The sequence below is a fragment of the Hippocampus bargibanti genome, linkage group LG01 (assembly GCF_051943395.1).
Source record: "Hippocampus bargibanti isolate YZ-2025 linkage group LG01, ASM5194339v1, whole genome shotgun sequence".
NCBI classification, from domain to species: domain Eukaryota; kingdom Metazoa; phylum Chordata; class Actinopteri; order Syngnathiformes; family Syngnathidae; genus Hippocampus; species Hippocampus bargibanti.
Genome location: NC_142734.1, coordinates 29431668 through 29448682, shown reverse-complemented (window position 1 = coordinate 29448682; position 17015 = coordinate 29431668). Strand labels below are relative to the sequence as shown.

The window sequence follows — 17015 nt, the reverse complement described above, 5'->3', positions numbered from 1 at the left end:
CAGTTTATTTCCTTATTTTCAGTACCATAGCAAATTTATTATACATAAAATAATGTCTATCTTGTGTAGTTTTAAGGATTATTTAGTCGAAAATTATGTTTTATGGGGACCTGGGAACGGATTATTCTCATTTTAATGGTTTCCTATGGGAAATTAATGTTTGGAATACACACTTTTCACTGTACACACACTTTCTTGGAACCAATTAAGTTCGTAAGCCAATGTATCACTGTATAAGGTGAACCAGATGATAAGGCACTTGGTCAGCTTTTGAAAAAAAAAAGGATTTTAGGTGCGCCTTCTAGTGTGTAAAATACAGTAAGTATATTTATTTTTCACCCATGAAGAAGTCGGTGAATGTGCATATGAACGAGTTGGGTTTGGTACCGATAAAATGGTTAATAACCACTATTGATGGGAAAACGAAGCTTCATGAAGCACTCCTCCAGATGGTGCTCTGGGTTTAAATGGAAAGGTTAGTGCCGAGGAAATGTCTTTTCAATCCACTGCATCTTTAAAACAAGAGCGCCATTGAGAGCAGTCAAAAAGTATCACAGGTGCTTCATGAAGCTTTATTTGCCCATCCCAAATTACCGCTGCTCTAAAATGTTAAGATATTAGTTGATTCAGCTTGACCGGGACGCTTTCAATGACCTGAAAAAAAAAAAGATTCATTTCTGGCTCAAGCTACAAAGTAGCACTTAACCACATCCTCTCCTCACTATCCACCTAAAAGCCTCCATTGAAGTCCGTACTGTATATAAAGGCTATAAATAGTAAAAATCGGAAGACGAATAGTCAGTGTCAGTGTTGTGATAACCCGGGCAGGGTGTCCACTTGCCTCCCATTCACTCATGCTAATTAGATAGATCCAAGTCTTGCTCGTCTTTGGCTTCTCGTGTGTGTTGAGGAGGCTGAGGTCCGGCGCTGTACCAGGCAACGGTTTCCACCAAATACTTCTTGCATAACTCAGTGAGTGATAACACCGGCGCATTCCTCTCAACACACATCACAGCTGCCAACATCTTAGCTGTGTTGTGCCTTTTTTTTTGCGCCCTCAAAGCATTAGATTTCAATACAGTCTATCCCAGATCTGACCGCGTGCACTTCAGGGGCTACGTTACCAATAGCGGACTTTGTCTTGAGAAGACTTTTCAAAGGCGGGAGGTTCATCATGAGGTAGGTCAAGCCGAGTAAGAAGTCATTGGGCAAACGGAACGTGGACGTGGGGGGGGTTGGCTCGTGGCAGAATATTTTGGTTGATTACGTTGAAACAAACGAATGAACGGCGCGGTACGCGTCACTTCTGGGGCTGCACAGTGGTTGGGTGGTTAAGCGCATTTGGCTCGCAGTTTGGAGACAGTTTGAATATTTAATAATAATAATAATAATGCATTTCATTCATAAGCGCCTTTCAAATCTCTCAAGGTCACTTTACAGTCATATGAGAACTTTTGCAGTGGGTGAGCAGCGGCAGCCACAGGCGCCAGCGTTCGCTCAACTCGGATGTAACTCAAATAGATAGAAAGTGAGCTCGCTAGCTAATAGATAGCTAATAACACTAATAATACATTTTATTGACTAGCGCCCTTCAAAACTCTCAAGGTAACTTCACAGTCACAGAACAAGTTAGATCGCTAGTTAGATAGATAGCTATGTATATAGGTAATAGCTTGCTAGCTAATCAGCTAGATAGCTAATAGAAATCCCATATTGTCATTCTCTATCTCTCTCTGAATCTATCGATCTCTCGCTCTCACTCTCTTTTCTCTGTGCTAACATGAGTGAGTTTAGGCTCATAATGTCAATAGTTTTTAAAAATGTATTTTTTTTTTTAATATCGATACATTTTTAGGCTTGGACGCATTGATATGTGATTGTAAGTTTCACAATAATTTTGTCCCGAACCGTGACAACCGATACCACATCCATTCAAATGGCCATTTATAAAAACAATCAAATGCCTTGAACAATACTCAAAATGTAAAATTTTTGGACAATTGCATCTGGCCCGGCCTTAAAGGGACCTCATGTGAATAAGTTTGCCAACCCCAAGCTGCTTCAACCGCACCTTCCAGCATGGATAACTTCCAGGATGTTGATTCAGGATCTATTTCACTGTACCTCTCTTCCTCAATGATCAAAGATTAAAGTCGGTAAACACGGCTCTATTTGCAATTCCCTGACCATAAACCATCAGCATCAGACCGGCATGGTGTGTACACTCAGTCGCAAGTGTTACCCGTTCCCTCAACACTTCCTCTTGCGCCAGCCGAGCAACAGCTTGTATCCACGGTTGCCTCGCGCGGGACCCTGCGGCACACCACACCGCGTTCCTCGCTATTGGCTCGGCCGTCCGAGACAGCCGTCTGGAGACTGTGATGTTGACTCACCTCAGATGAATCCAAAAGGGTGTGCGCGGTTGTAAAAGTGGAGCCAAGACCCGTCAAGCTCTCCGTGTTAATGTGTAGCTCTCTTGACAGACACTTTTGGAAAGCACCGAAGCTCAGGCCTCGTTTCAATGACGGACTTTGACGACTTCCTGATTCCTTCCAAAAGAAAAAAAAAACATTTACTACTGACGTGTCTCAATTTAGGCAGTCTCTCCGGGTCATCGTTTTAATGCACTTGACCACAAAAGAATAAAAAACATGTAATTTAGCCTTTGGGTCGTTGGTCACAGGGTCACCAACCACTAGATTTATGGCTTGGGGTTGGTTAGTCATCTTGTGAGTGTGGTTTGGTTTAAAATGCCCCAGATCAAATGCTTTTATGGCAAGACAGGAAATTGGAACATATTTGTGTTAGAGAGCTAGATGTCGTTAAATTTGGGTTACTGTTTAGAGAGTTAATGGCTAAAGGGAAGAGTGTCTGTTGGATTTGGTGTGCATCGACCTGCCTAAGGGGGAGTAGCTGAAAAAGGTGGTGGGCAGGATGCGGAGAGTAGCAGTAGGATCGGTAGCGCCGGCCTTCGGGGAGTAGATGGAAAAGGTGGTGGGCAGGATGCGGAGGGTAGCAGTACGATTGGTAGCGCCTGTCTGAGGGGAGTAACTGGAAAAGGTGGTGGACAGAATGCAGTGGGTCCAGTATGATTTTCTTCCACGAGAGTAAGTAGGGCAATGCCAATCATTTTTTTTTCTCCACTGTCCTAACTGTACGTTGAAGTGGATCTCCATTTAGCATCTCTCCAGATGGAAGAGGTGGGCGACCTCCAAAAGCCTTTCTGGGGTTTGGCTTTTTCTTCCACGGAATTCATGTCAATGCTAATTATAATATTTTACACATTCCGCTCTGCGTAGTTAATAATAAAACAAAACACATTATTTCGTGTATGTGTCCGTTTTTTTTTTTATGCTGCACGTACAGGTGACGCTTCAAGCGTTGTAACTGGTCCCAGCAGGACACCTCCTGGCTGTGTGTTAACCTGACCCCCACCGTTCCCACACTCCCCAGAGAGCCTTTTACCTCACAAACACAATTTGTGTCATTAGTGAGACCTGCTGTTAACCCTGACAGACCTGATAATGCACCGGATGCGCCATGCGCGCACAAGACGTGCTAGACTTTGTCAGGAATGTATAATCTACATGTGGCATTTCGCCACTGTCCTTAAAAAACAAACACATGTCCATGTTTTTTTTTTTAAAGTATTTTACGGGCAATGGGAGACCCCATTAACGTAATTAATAAATCAAAGTTTCCACACAATAGTGACCATTTGTAGGATAATCGTGAAATGTTACCATCGCAAACAAAAAATAAGGCTACACCAGATAAAAAGTTATTTTATACTGTATTTTTATACTTTTTTACTTTGCACTATTTACAGTTATTTTTATGAAACGTTCCTAATTTGACCCCCCCGCCCCCCCACCCCTTTTCAATTTTGCTGCTGTAGATTGCAAATTTCTCCATTGCGGGACTGTTAAAGGCTTTCTGTTTTATTTATTTATTTATTTACTCATTTATTTATTCATTCATTTTTTTCGTTTATTTGTTTGTGGGTTTGCTTAACCATTTATTTATTTATTTATTTATTTAGTTGTTTATTTATTTATTCATTCATTCATTCATTCATTCATCCATTCTTTCATTTATCTATTTATTTATTTGTGGTCTTGATTAACCATGTATTTATTTATGTCTTTATGTCTTTTTCTTTATTTCTTCATTTATTTCTTTATTCCTTTATCTATTTACTTGCTTTTGATTTAACTTAACCTTGTATTCATTCATTCATTCATTCATTCATTCATTCATTCATCCATTCTTTCATATGTTTATTTATTTGTGGTTTTGCTTAACCATTTATTTATTTGTTTGTCTATTTATTTATTTATTTATTTATTTATTTATTTATTTATTTATTTATTTATTCATTCCTTTATTCATTCATCCATTCTTTCATTTATCTATTTATTGTGGTCTCTATTAACCATGTATTTATTTATGTATTTATGTCTTTATTTCTTTATTTATTCCTTTATTCCTTTATCTATTTATTTGTTTTTGATTTAGCTTAACCTTGTATTATTCATTCATTCATTCATTCATTCATTCATTCATTCATTCATTCTTTCATATATCTATTTATTTGTGGTTTTGCTTAACCATTTATTTATTTATTTATTATTAACCCTGACTCACTTGACGGGATTTACTGTTCACCGATTCAGCCCCCCAACATCAAATTCCTGCTTATGCCTGAGCTTAGACAAACCTCACATTACGCGACCTCTCCCCAAATTTCCTTCACAAGTAAATGAAGACGTATTCGCGCCTGCCGTTGAATAGCATTGTGTCGAGTCGCTCATGCTAACGCTTTAGCAAACACACGAAGCCGCGAGCTAATTACAGTCTTTTTGAGCAGCCACGTTGGACAGGTGTGTTTGGAGATGTTTCAAGAGGGTCTGCGTACTTGACAATGCATTCGACTGAACACACACAAACCATTTAAAGCCTGACAATACGAAATGTCTTGATGTTTATATTTGGACACAATGAAACGGTGGTGACCTTTTTGAAAGCTTTTCCACGTGTTTTCCTCACAAACGACTGCGTCTCGACTGCAAATGTTTGAAACTCCAGCTGTGGAAGCGCCTACTTTTGGCATTGCTGTTTTGGGACAGTTGTCGATGTGTTTCTCCACTTCAAATAAATCCCGTGAAGTAGTTCCATCACTCCTTTTGATTACGTTGGGGTGAAAAATATTTTAAAATTGTACACGAAATAACAAATGTGTCACCTTTAGAATAAACAATGACAATTTAGCCACTGCAGAAAATAAATAAAATACAATTGTAGTCAATATCTTAAAAATAAATAAATAAATAAATAAATAACTACATAGATAAATACATGTGTGAATAAATGTGCAAGTACCGTATTTTTCGGATTATAAATCGCAGTTTTTTTCATAGTTTGGTCGGGGTGCGACTTATGAATCGGAGCGACTTATATATGCTTTTTTTTATTACTGTATATCATTTCACATGTTATTTTCACATTAAACCGCAAGAGCGCAGAGAAGAGGAAGTGGCGCCTTGTCTACCTGCCGAGTTGGGGGAGTTATTTAAAAGTGACACCGAGGATGAAGATTTCCTTGGATTTGGTGATTTGGAGTAAAACCTGATATTTTGATAAACTTGTTAGCATTTTCTTTGTGCTAGAGTTATCTGAATAACTCTTGTAAAAGACTGTTCTGGGTTACCAAAAAGGAGGTGTGTCCATCGGAGTTGCATAGAGCGAGAGCTGCGGTGTTATGTTGGGAAAAAAAGAAGTGAAACGGAGCCTGATGTTCTCTATTTTATTTTAATTTATTTATTTTAAATTGCTTTTCAAGATGACATGTATGTTGTTTGGTGTTGGATTTTATCAAATACATTTTCCCCAAAAATGCGACTTATCCTCCAGTGCGACCTACATAGGTTTTTTTCTTCTTAATTATGCATTTTTTGGCTGGTGCTACCTATAATACGGAGCGAAAAATATCCAAAAAATGCGGTAAACAAATGGACAAATAAATAAATGCCCGTATGATGATGTTCATACATTTTGACTCTGGCTAAACAAAGAAATCTGATGATTATAAAATACTACAGAGAAGATCCAGTACAATTTCATTTAAAAATTGGTGACATTTATCTCTCTCTAACTGCCTTGAGCCTCGTCGTGTCAAATTAGGAAAGCTTTCGTTCCCACCGGATGTTAAAGAATTCACCCTTGACCTCCTTTTTAAACTTGTGTGCCAAAACAGCAAGGCACTAAAAGCATAAATTCAAATGTCCGAATGAGTTCTGGCACAATTTTTAATACGGTGGCATTCTTTAACAACTCTTCCCCTCTTTTCTATTGAAGATCTTTAATCTTAAAACACTCAACGATTGCTCGTACTCTTTGTGACAGACATTCAGTAGACAGTTTGTCCTGTAACCCGCCAGTCGGTCCAACAGATGTGTTTTTGAATAGGACATAGCTATAATTGCTATGCTTCAATCTGCTTTTCTGTGGCAACTACCCCACAAGAGATGTGGCGGGGGGGGGTTGAATCCTGAGAGGCCAATTAGACAATGCTGGTGGCAAGAGGCAAGTCGAGGCAGGGCTGCTCGACCGCTTGCCCTCCCTCCTCTCCCTTGGTGATTCTCTTGTCATTGGGAACCGACATGACGCTTGCATCTCATAGCCGAAAACGGAGTTTTTCTGATGTGTACGTAAACGCTCCCGCTCCCCATAACATACTCATGTTTTTTGTTTCTGTGAAGTTTTATGATGAACTTAAAATACATTTGACCTCTTCTAAACTTTTGAACACACAACTGTTCAATCATTTTTGCGACAAACTGTTCTCTAGCTGGGGGTTATTTTTTACGATGATTTGCAACTGAAACAAAAATATACTGAAAACAGGCAGTCAAGGAGTGATGCATTTCGGAGGGTTGGGGGGGGGGGTCTTGGAGGACCACAGTGTCATGACTTGTCTCCTTATACTGTGGTACCGCTACTTATGAAATTAATGTGTTCGGGAGGAAATGACTTGAGTTGAGAAATGCGTACGCCAAGACATGTTTTCCATGTAAATGCCCTAATGCGTTCCAAGCTCCCCAAAAAATTAAGACAAATGTTTACCAAAGCATAAAAATGCATCAAAATATGGAGCAAATACATGATACAATTACATAATTACGCAATGAATGCGGATTTGTGCATAATGCAAAAAAAAACAAGAGTAAAGAATTAAAATGGTCATTTTAACTGCGTCGTCATCGTTTATCGGAACGCCTCGTGGCCCGAGGGGTGACTGACGAGGATGTTACATGGACACATCTATCTATTGATTTAACTACACAAATAGACACATTCTTTAGTGGACCCTTTTAGCCTATAGGAGCTCACTAATAGCCAATGGCAGAGAAGCTATAGGTATGTTGCATTCAGGAAATTCAGAAATGCAAGTAGCGGCCCATTCATTTTTACTTTTTCAATCTTGAAATGTTTTTTTGTAACAAGAGGTAATATTTTTCTGTTGACACATTTTGGAACCTGAAAATTCCATTGGAAGAAAAGTTTGTAAATAGAGTTACCACTGTACTTGGACTACTCTGCGGGCGTCGCCGGGCCTGCTAGAGATGCATAGAGTGAGCTAATTATCTGGAAACGAGCAAGGCGATCTGTCTAATGAAGGCCCTTTTTTTCTAAACCTCACACCTGGGTAAGGTCCTCCAATTTCCTCCAGGACAATTTGAATCTCTGTAATTATCCTGCCGAGCGAGAAGGCGGGAGGAAGACAGGTGGAGAATACAACAGAAAGGCCTCAGCGGGCAGATGCTGCATTTTGAGCAATGAGGTCTTTGCTTTTTAGGGGGTGGGGGTCGTAGGCTCCTATTCTGTGTCCGGGCTGAGCCTTTTCCTTTTTTCCCCAAAGATGACCTTTTATTTATTTATTTATTTATTGTTCAAACATTTTGCTAGTTTCTGGGTTTCATTTTAGCGATAACCTATCATGTCACCGAGAAGCGCACCTTCACCTGTGTGAAAAGCGACATACTGTAGACCAGAGGTCCTCCAAACGGGCCGCGGGCCATTTGTAGCTGGCCGCACAGAAAGAATAAATAACTTACAATCTTTCCTTTTTCATTATTTTGAAATCTAAAATACATTTGTAAATTTACCGGATTCTCTGTTACATCCATTTACGGACGCAGGTCAAGACCCGCTTTTTGGTCACATGATAGGTTACGGCTAAAATTAAGTCTGGGAGCTTCTGAAATGAGAAAAAAAAACCTCTTTGCAAAGTACAGAAGCGGAACCGACGACTTTTAAAAAAAAGAATGCTACATTTTAGAGACATTATCAGGAGTCCTTTATTTTAACGAGATTCTCTAGTACCAAGCACACTCAGCATAATATGCGATGATGGCAAGTTGTGCATTTTATGCAATTTGTATCTTATTTTGAAGACACCTTTAAACATAACCATAGCGACCAGAGAGTGTTGTAGCCATATCGGACGTCCCTTGTGTCGTGATTCATGTTTATTCTTATATTTCGAAAATAGCACAATTTTCATGCGAGTCCTATCCTGCAAAAAATATGATCTGATATGAAAGAGTTCGTGAAGCAAAACAGGTTGGAGACCGCTAATGGATTTAACAGAGAATCTGTTCTTTTTTTTTCAAAATAAAACTTGAACATTAATAGACTGAATAAAATGGAAATAATGGAAGTCATTTATTCTTCTGTGCGGCCCAATATCAAGTGACCCAGGGCCCGGTACCGGTCCACGGCCCAGGGTTTGGAAACCACTGTGTTATCTACAACCAAATGCTTGAGTTCATATCCAATTGTTCGTGTGGAATTAGAAATAAATACGTCATGTGGGCTCACATCCCAGTTGAGTGTACAATCGACAAGGTGACAAAGTAAAAAACTCTGTAAACCTTGAGGGAAATCTCTCCTTAGCAAAATTTGCAAGCGACGCTTCCGACTTACCGAGAGCCGTCCTTAAAATCCTGCCTCGCGTGACCGGCCGGCTCCGATCGCCATCGGTAGCCAAATAAGTTGCGGTCGGTCTCCTGTGTGTCAACCCCTTCCCCCACTCCTTCTCATTTGCAACACAAATAAAATCCCAAAGAAAGCAAACCTTTATTTTTTTGGGGGGGAGACCAGCAAAACGTGATTTGGCAGGGGTGGGGGTAGGTGGGGGTATACTTATAATTGTCTATTTTGTGAGTGGTTTGTTGAAGCACATTTCGGCTTTATGAATTCAGCCGTTTGTCCCCATTGTTACTTTTGTATGAGATTGACGCGTCCAAATCCAAACTCATTTGATTGTCTTTTGCGTTTGTGTCTGTTTGTTTAACCGCGGGCATTCGGCTTCTTTCTCATTTGAGTTGTGCCGCAAGCCGCGCCCCACCCGAAACAGGATACGACGCGGCTATTGTGCTCATTGTCGAGAAACTAATCCGAACAATTCCACCTTCCAGACCCAAAGTGGTCGCCTTGCCCAGCATCAAGCCAAACCCTGCTCAGGTTTTGGATTCGCCCCAATTTTACCCCCCCACCACGAGACCTCTCCTTGATTCTTTAGTCCCCGCCATGACCGCCACTCTAAAATGCTCCAAATGGCCCGATGTCCCTTTTTCAACTTTTACACACCTGCACTTTGTTCACCTGTTGATGCCGATTTGGTTAAATAAAGGAGGGTGGGGGTGGTGTGGACACAAAGGAAAGGCATTTCATGAGAGCAAAGGGCAAGGCATTTCAGATGGGGGCCTTTTACAGCAAAAAAAAAAAAAAATATTTTATGACGTGGCATCGAAAATGTACGTTTCGTCGATCTGCCGTGTTGGCGAAGAACAGCGCTTGAGGAACAAAAAACAAAAAAAGGTACCTGGGGGGTTCATGGGGGTGGGAGGTAAGCAAACCGGTGAGTTGAGAATCAGAGGACAGCGACGGGGGGTGGGCTTGGTTTTTTCGAAGGGGTGGGGAACCGGGTAGGGGGGGGGGGGGGGTCTCTGTTCTTCGTCGCCATTGGCTGAGACGTTGCATCGGACACACCTGTAAACGCCAAGAGCCGAGAAGATTGGCTGCGACCTGAAAAATTACACCTGCGGGGCGGAGGGGGAGGTAATAGGGGGCGGGGGGTGCGTTACATGTAAACGAAGCCCTTTACAAATTCTGCCTCTGTCGTCTCGAGGAGCTTCACAAGTTGGAACGCAGCCCAAGAGAAGAGTTGGTGCCGGGAAAGGAAGAACTATTTGCTTGGACGACAGGAAGCTTTTTTTTTCTTTGGGGGGGGGGGGGGGGTTGCTGTTCATGTGACATCATCCGGGCTACCTTCTACCTGAAAGGAGGGACATCTTCTTACTCCGCCTAACCGCCATTCCAGTTTCCTTCAGCGAGAACAGGAAAGAGGAGGGCTAGCCAATGAAGACGGCAAGACCACCAACAACCCCCCCCCCTCCCCCTGACACAATGACCGCTCTTGTCTTGGGTTTCTGATTCGCCGACCGCAACTGGAAAAAAGCCGGGTAAATTCACGATTGTGTCTTCTGGGGTCGATATCAAACCTGTTGCTCGGCGACACTTGTCGTTCCAACTTTTTGTCAATCAGCTACAATCGGGAATGGCGATCGCGTCGCGGATAAAATGTTGGCTTTTAATGGGGGGCAGGGGGGGGGGGGGGTCGATGTTGACGTGAAAATAACACGTATCAAATTCCGGCTCTGTTTAGCGAGAAAGAAAGAAAAGCTCGGTGGGAAACAATACAAGCCAACGTTCATTCCTAAACTGGATGGACCAGTTGGGGCAGGTCAAGGCAAACTGCCAGTCTTGTCAGAGGACACGACGACGAGCGGCCGACTACTTCTTCCAGATCGTTTTTTTGTTTTGTTTTTAAACCTTCCGCTTGACGCGGAACGGAGGTATGAAATCGTTTTAACTGTAATCTCCCGTCGTATCAATAGAATATGTCTTATGATGTCACAACTTTGCTTGTTGTACCGACTCGACTTTTGAGCTCATCTCGTCGCCTTCCCATTTCAGTCTAAGCAGCGGCTGTTTTAAAAGAGGAAGTGGCTGAAGGGCCCCTGGCAGCAAAATGTCCGCTCCTCGTTGCGACGGCGGCCTCGGAAGTTCCGTTTGCTAGCTAAGAGGCTAACGTCCACGTCGTCAATATTCGAATGGACGATTTCCACTACAGAGCGTTTATACTTCTTTCCATGCGCTCGTAAGGTCAATTTATTCAAATTTATTCGGGTGGGGGGGGGGGGGGGGGGGTAGTTTGAGTAGGAGGGCAGCAAAATGGAGGGAAAATGTAGAGAGGAGGTGGACGATTGTGATTGGGGGATCGTTCGTACAGCTGCAGGTCACATGGGAGCCTCTTGTGTTCGTTGGCAAGTGGAGTTTGAGGGCGTTTCATGATTTATGGAAAGGAGTTACTGTCAAGGTGCAGTTTGATGTCCCTGAGGTGGGGGCAAGAGGGGGGGCAAAAGGGGAGGGGCTTGTACTGTAATATCGGATGGGACCGTTTTAAATGATTGGTCGCGTAACATTTCGGATTTAGATTGTGTAATATTCAACTTTCTTCAATTTTTATTTTTTAATGTCTTGTTATTAATATATTTTATTATCAGCATTATTATTATTTTTTTATCTTATTTTTAGGATTTTTTTTCAGCATGTCCCTGAGGTTAGGGGAAGGGGGGGGCAAAAGGGGAGGGGCTTGTACTGTAATATCGGATGGGACCGTTTTAAATGATTGGTCGCGTAACATTTCGGATTTATATTGTGTAATATTCAACTTTCTTCAATTTAAATTTTTTAATGTTTTGTTATTAATATATTTTATTATCAGCATTATTATTTTTTAATTTTATTTTTAGGATTTTTTTTTCAGCAAAATTTGAATCTTACTGGCTATAAATAACAAATAATATCATGATTATATATAGTTTTAATGCTTTATTTTTTTAATCAAAATTTGAATATTGCTGGCTATAAATAACAAATACGATTGTGATTATAGAGGTTTTATGTTTTACCATGCTATTTTCAAAAACAGCCTTTGGACAACAGCGAACAACTAGCATTTATGTTTAAGTGTTTTTTTTACTATTATATATATTTTTTTATCAAAATTTGAACCTCGCTGGCTATAAATAACAAATAACATTGTGATTATAAAGTTTGTCTTATGCTATTTTAAAAACCTGCCTACTGTTCAAAAACAGCCTTGGGACTACGGCCAATAACTAGCATTTATGCTAACTATGACACGTTGACGCTTTTTTATCTTTTTGCTGTGATTTTTTTTTCTGTTATCAAAATTAGAACCTTGCTGGCTATAAATACCAAATAACATCGGGATTATAACATTTTTATATTTCACCAAGTTATTTTCAAAACCTGCCTTAGTACTACGGCTATTAACTAGCATTTATGCTAAGCGTTGATGCTTTTTTGTACTTTTTTTAACTTAAAATTTAAACCTCACTGGCTATAATTATGAAAACATTATGATTCAAACATTTTTATATGTCTCACCATATTATTTTCAAAACCTGCCTTGGGACTACGGCTAATAAGTAGCATTTATACTAAGTGTGGTGCATTGACACTTTTTAGTCTTTTCTCGTCTCAAATGCAGCGTCTCAATCCAATGAATAAAACGGCCAAGTCTTTGTAACTTTGTAACAGATGTCAAGTATGCCGTTTTGTATTTAGGGATGCAAAGCAGGGTTGAAGCGCTTCAGTTGCCGCTTCGCAGGTGGGCCGGCCGAGATAAGCTCCGCATTTAAATAAAGTTGGTGTTTCCTTTCCATTGTTTTCATGTAAAGAATGGTGACTATTGATTAAAGGGCTGTGCCGGTTTACCTATCGGGGTTGGTGACTTCGCAGCGGAGTCGCATTCCGGCATTGAGGGCAGAGTTACCTGGAAAAAAAAAAGCGTGGGTAGCTAGCCACCACCTCTGACGACGACTTTCATCGGCGCCGCTTTGTATAATGCGACAAACTTTTTGCCAATCAGCGCAACCGTCGGCAAAAGTTTCATGGGGCGTGAAGAAGGGGGTGTGTATCGTTACTTTGACCAGGTAGCTGTAAGCCTCGTCTAATCTTTTCTCACACCCTTTTTTTTCTTTTTCTCCCTCTCCCTTCTTGTCGTCCTCAGAGGGCCGCCGACTGGTTTATAATGCTGATGATTAACTAATAGAGTTGTGGGAGAGCAGGTCTGCTGGGCTTTCTCATTTTTTTTTTTTTTTGTTGGGGCCCGGCTAACTGGCAGGAAGTCGGACGGGAGGGTTCTTTCTTCTGCTTCTTTTTGGACTTCCGAACACTTTGGTTTGGTTTGGTGGAATTCTTTGCTTGGGGTAACTCTCCCGAGACGGTAAGATTACAGGTGCCTTCTCCATTTTCCTCCCCGACTCCCCCGTTTTTTTTTCCCTCTCCCTTCCCCCTTCTTAACTCCTCCCTGGGCTCAATTTTTGCCTTTCTTGTGGGGTGAAAAAAAACTTTTCACTGTGTCATTAGCGCGTTGTATTTTTTTTTTTTTTTTAGATTTTTAAATATTTGTTTAGATATTCGTCACAAAGCAAACTTCAACAAGATTTTCCGTTTGAACGAAAAAAGAATGTGTTCATTCGATTTCATGTAATTGAACAAGAATATAATTTGGATGAAGGGAAAATAACCGTGTGGTGGATATAAAGGGGGGTTCGTTGTTTGTGTGTGTGTGTGTATGTGGGGGGGCGGTTTGGCACGGTGCACCTGTGAAGGAGCCACATTATTCAGTAACGGTGCGCCGTTTCAGTGACCTTCTGCATACTGGCTGCCCGCTCAGGTCGAGCTGAGCAGCATTCCTTCAGCCTTTCATCACTCCTCACACACAAAGACGACAGCATTAGAGGTCTACCGATCAAGGGGGAGGGGAAAAAAAAGAACAGCTTTCATATTTTAGGCCGCCATTTAATGCCAGTTAACTCCTAACCAAAAGTTGTAATCGGAAAAAAATAAATAAATAAAAATTCAATTCCACGTCCTCGAGTAACAACGGCCAACGACTTAACTGCCATTTAATACGTCGGTATTTTGTGTGAAATTAGCAAGTGCTCTGAATTATCGTGTGAAAAAGCAGCCATTCCTTCCTTCCTTCCGCCATTGCCATGCCGTAGCTTGCGACTAGTCAGAACAGGTTTGGGCAATCATTAACAACTTTTTGTAGCCCGTGTGGTTTGCAGAAGTGCAACGCGAGCCTTCTCAAGCCGACGTACCGCTCGTACAACGCGGCAACAAAATATTTGGCTTGAGTTTGGCCCCACTGAGTTTGACACTCGCCGCATAATTGACTGCGTTACAATCCGTGGGAGGAAAATACTGCCTGATATGGCCATTAAATAAATAAATAGAATTAAAATATATATATATATATATATTACAAATATATATATTACCCTATCACATGATACTTTGATTTAAAAATAAATAAATAAACATATAAACAAGTGCACATTAAAAAAAAGTAAAATAAAAATAGCGAAAAAAAACTAAGTGCTTTTTTCTCATATTACAAACCAACTCTTTTTCCCCACTCAAATCATCGCTTTGTATATAAAAACTCTGAAAAGGATTAGATAGATAGATAGATAGATAGATAGATAGATAGATAGATAGATAGATAATCAAATAAATATATTACCTTATCACGTGATACTTTGATTTAAAAATAAATAAATAAACATATAAACAAGTGCACATTAAAAAAAGTAAAATAACAATAGCTAAAAAAACTAAGTGCTTTTTTTCTCATATTACAAACCAACTCTTTTCCCCCCTCAAATCATCTCTTTGTATATAAAGACTCTGAAAAGGATTAAGTAGAAAGATATAAATAAATAGATACATAATATAGATATATTACCTTAACAGATGATACTTTGATTAAAAAAATACAAATAAATGTAAAACAAAGTGCATGTGTACGAGCAACAAAGACTCTCTTCTTCATCTTATTGGCTTATTTATGTTAACTTGTAATTACTTGGTCCCTATGTACTACTTTCCTATTAGGCAGATCTGTAGAGAGGTTTGAAAGGCCCTTATGAATGAAATGTATTATTATTATTATTATTATTATTATTATTATTATTAGTAGCATACGCGACGACACGATTCTGTCCATCCTCGGTAGGTCTTTCGGAATGTCCTGAAGGGGTGTCCATCTCCATCTTACGAGGCAGCATTGGATGACATGTCTTTTTCTAATACTGCCTGGTAATGATGATGATAGTCACCCGCTCGCAACTATTGCGTAAATAACAACGAGAGGGTTGAGCGAGCCAAACAACCAGGCTCTCAGGATCCATCTTACCTGGCAGTGCTGGATTGTACTGTTGTTGTTCTAACACTGTCTGGTAACGATGTTTTCTGGGGGGCCACTAACCTGCAGTGGGTCACATGCTAAGCAAGACGACGAAAGAAGGTTACAGCTCGAATACCGGGCGGTCGACATAGTGCGATCGGCGAACAGAATACAGTGAGACCTCAACTTACAAACTTAATTGGTTCCCACGCAGAGTGTGTAAGGCAAAAAGTGTGTATCTCAAAAAAAAAATCCCATAGGAAACCATTAAAATGGGAATAATCCGTTCCCGGGTTTCCATAAAATATACTTTTCAACTGAAGAAGCCTTAAAACTACACACAACATACCTTATTCTATGTATAATAAATGTGCTATTGTATTGTGATGAAAGAAATACACTGCATTGTATCATAAAGTCACTTTATTTACATTTGTGATGGTCATTTATGGCTTGATGGAATGGCGTTGGAGGTCGAAGGTCAAAGGGAATTGCTGTTTGGAAAGAGAGGCGCATTACACGAAGACTGTAATTAAATAAAAACTGCTGTAAAATAAAGTTTTATTTACCTTTTTGATGGTCGTTGATGGCTTATGGAAGGAGAGTCACCTTCCATAAGGACTGTTGGTAACTTAACCTCTGGTGCTGTTCGTGTGCTTCCGCCGAAGATCACTCCGCCAGCCGTGGTGGGTGTGTATTATGAAAATAGTGCTTATTATAAGGTTTAATTTTCATAAATTTGACGTTTGTAACACGAAAAGTTTGTAAGTTAAGGTGTTTGTAAGTTGAGGTCTCACTGTACGTCAGTAGCAAAAATGCAGCAAGCGTGATGGAAGCGGCGTGTTACTTTTGTGACATAACTTGTGCATCAACCCCCTCCACCACCCCCTCCCATCCATTTTCGTTTTTAAAATGGGAAGAGCTTCACTAGCATTGGAAAAAAACAGTCTTGCGCAATCGCTTTAGAGTGCAGCTTTTATTTCTTTACTTCCCTTCCTGATTTTTTTTTTTTTTACTTTTTTTTACACTTTTGGCTCCAATGTCAACCCCGCCCCAGCGGCATAAAAGAAAAGCAGTACGTTGATTGTTCCACCGGTCGTGCAAGGTCGTTTTGTTTTCCTTTTTTTTTTGTGTGCCCGCATGGCAGCCATCATTGAAACCAAACAAACCCCAAGCGCCTCTCGTTATTTTACCCTATGCAACACGCCCCGCACGGCGACTCGCTACACTAACCGACATTCAAACGTGTCGACTGGCAAACCGAACGGCCCCACACAAAAGCCAACAGAAACCTCCATGTGTGTGTGTGTGTGTGTGTGTGTGTGTGTGTGTGTGCGCGCATGTGTGTACAAGGAGGGACAATCACCCCTGATACTAAAAGACAGAGCCGCACCTTTATGTACCCACTCGACTCTATTACCCAATCCACTAGCAACGCTCGTCGTTAGCGATTGGCGAGGAGCGAAAACAGGGAAGGCCTTTTGTTGCTCGTGTCTGAAAGCGATCGCCGAATAGGAGGAACTTTTCAGGCCGCTACTTCTCCACTGCTGCTTCCTCAGATGTCCCCCTCCCGCTTTGCCAGCCTGTTGATTGGCGTCTTACCAGACATGGTTAGATGTAATTATTGCTGTCTAATACTGTCTGGTAATGCCGTCCATTA

The 17015-nt window shown here is 40.8% G+C and overlaps 1 long non-coding RNA gene across 3 annotated transcripts in view; it reads left to right on the top strand.

Annotated features, from left to right (window-relative positions):
• LOC148903812 (uncharacterized) overlaps window positions 1–17015 on the top strand; it is a 32469-nt gene that overhangs the window by 4617 nt on the left and 10837 nt on the right. For 2 of the 3 annotated variants that reach the window (XR_016116540.1, XR_016116541.1), the window contains exons 1-2: window positions 10206–10922; window positions 13169–13384. The exons of the other annotated variant lie outside the window; for it this stretch is intronic. This is a non-coding gene — a long non-coding RNA (uncharacterized LOC148903812). Of the gene's footprint in view, window positions 1–10205; window positions 10923–13168; window positions 13385–17015 lie in introns of those variants that run through there. 3 annotated transcript variants of the gene reach the window in all.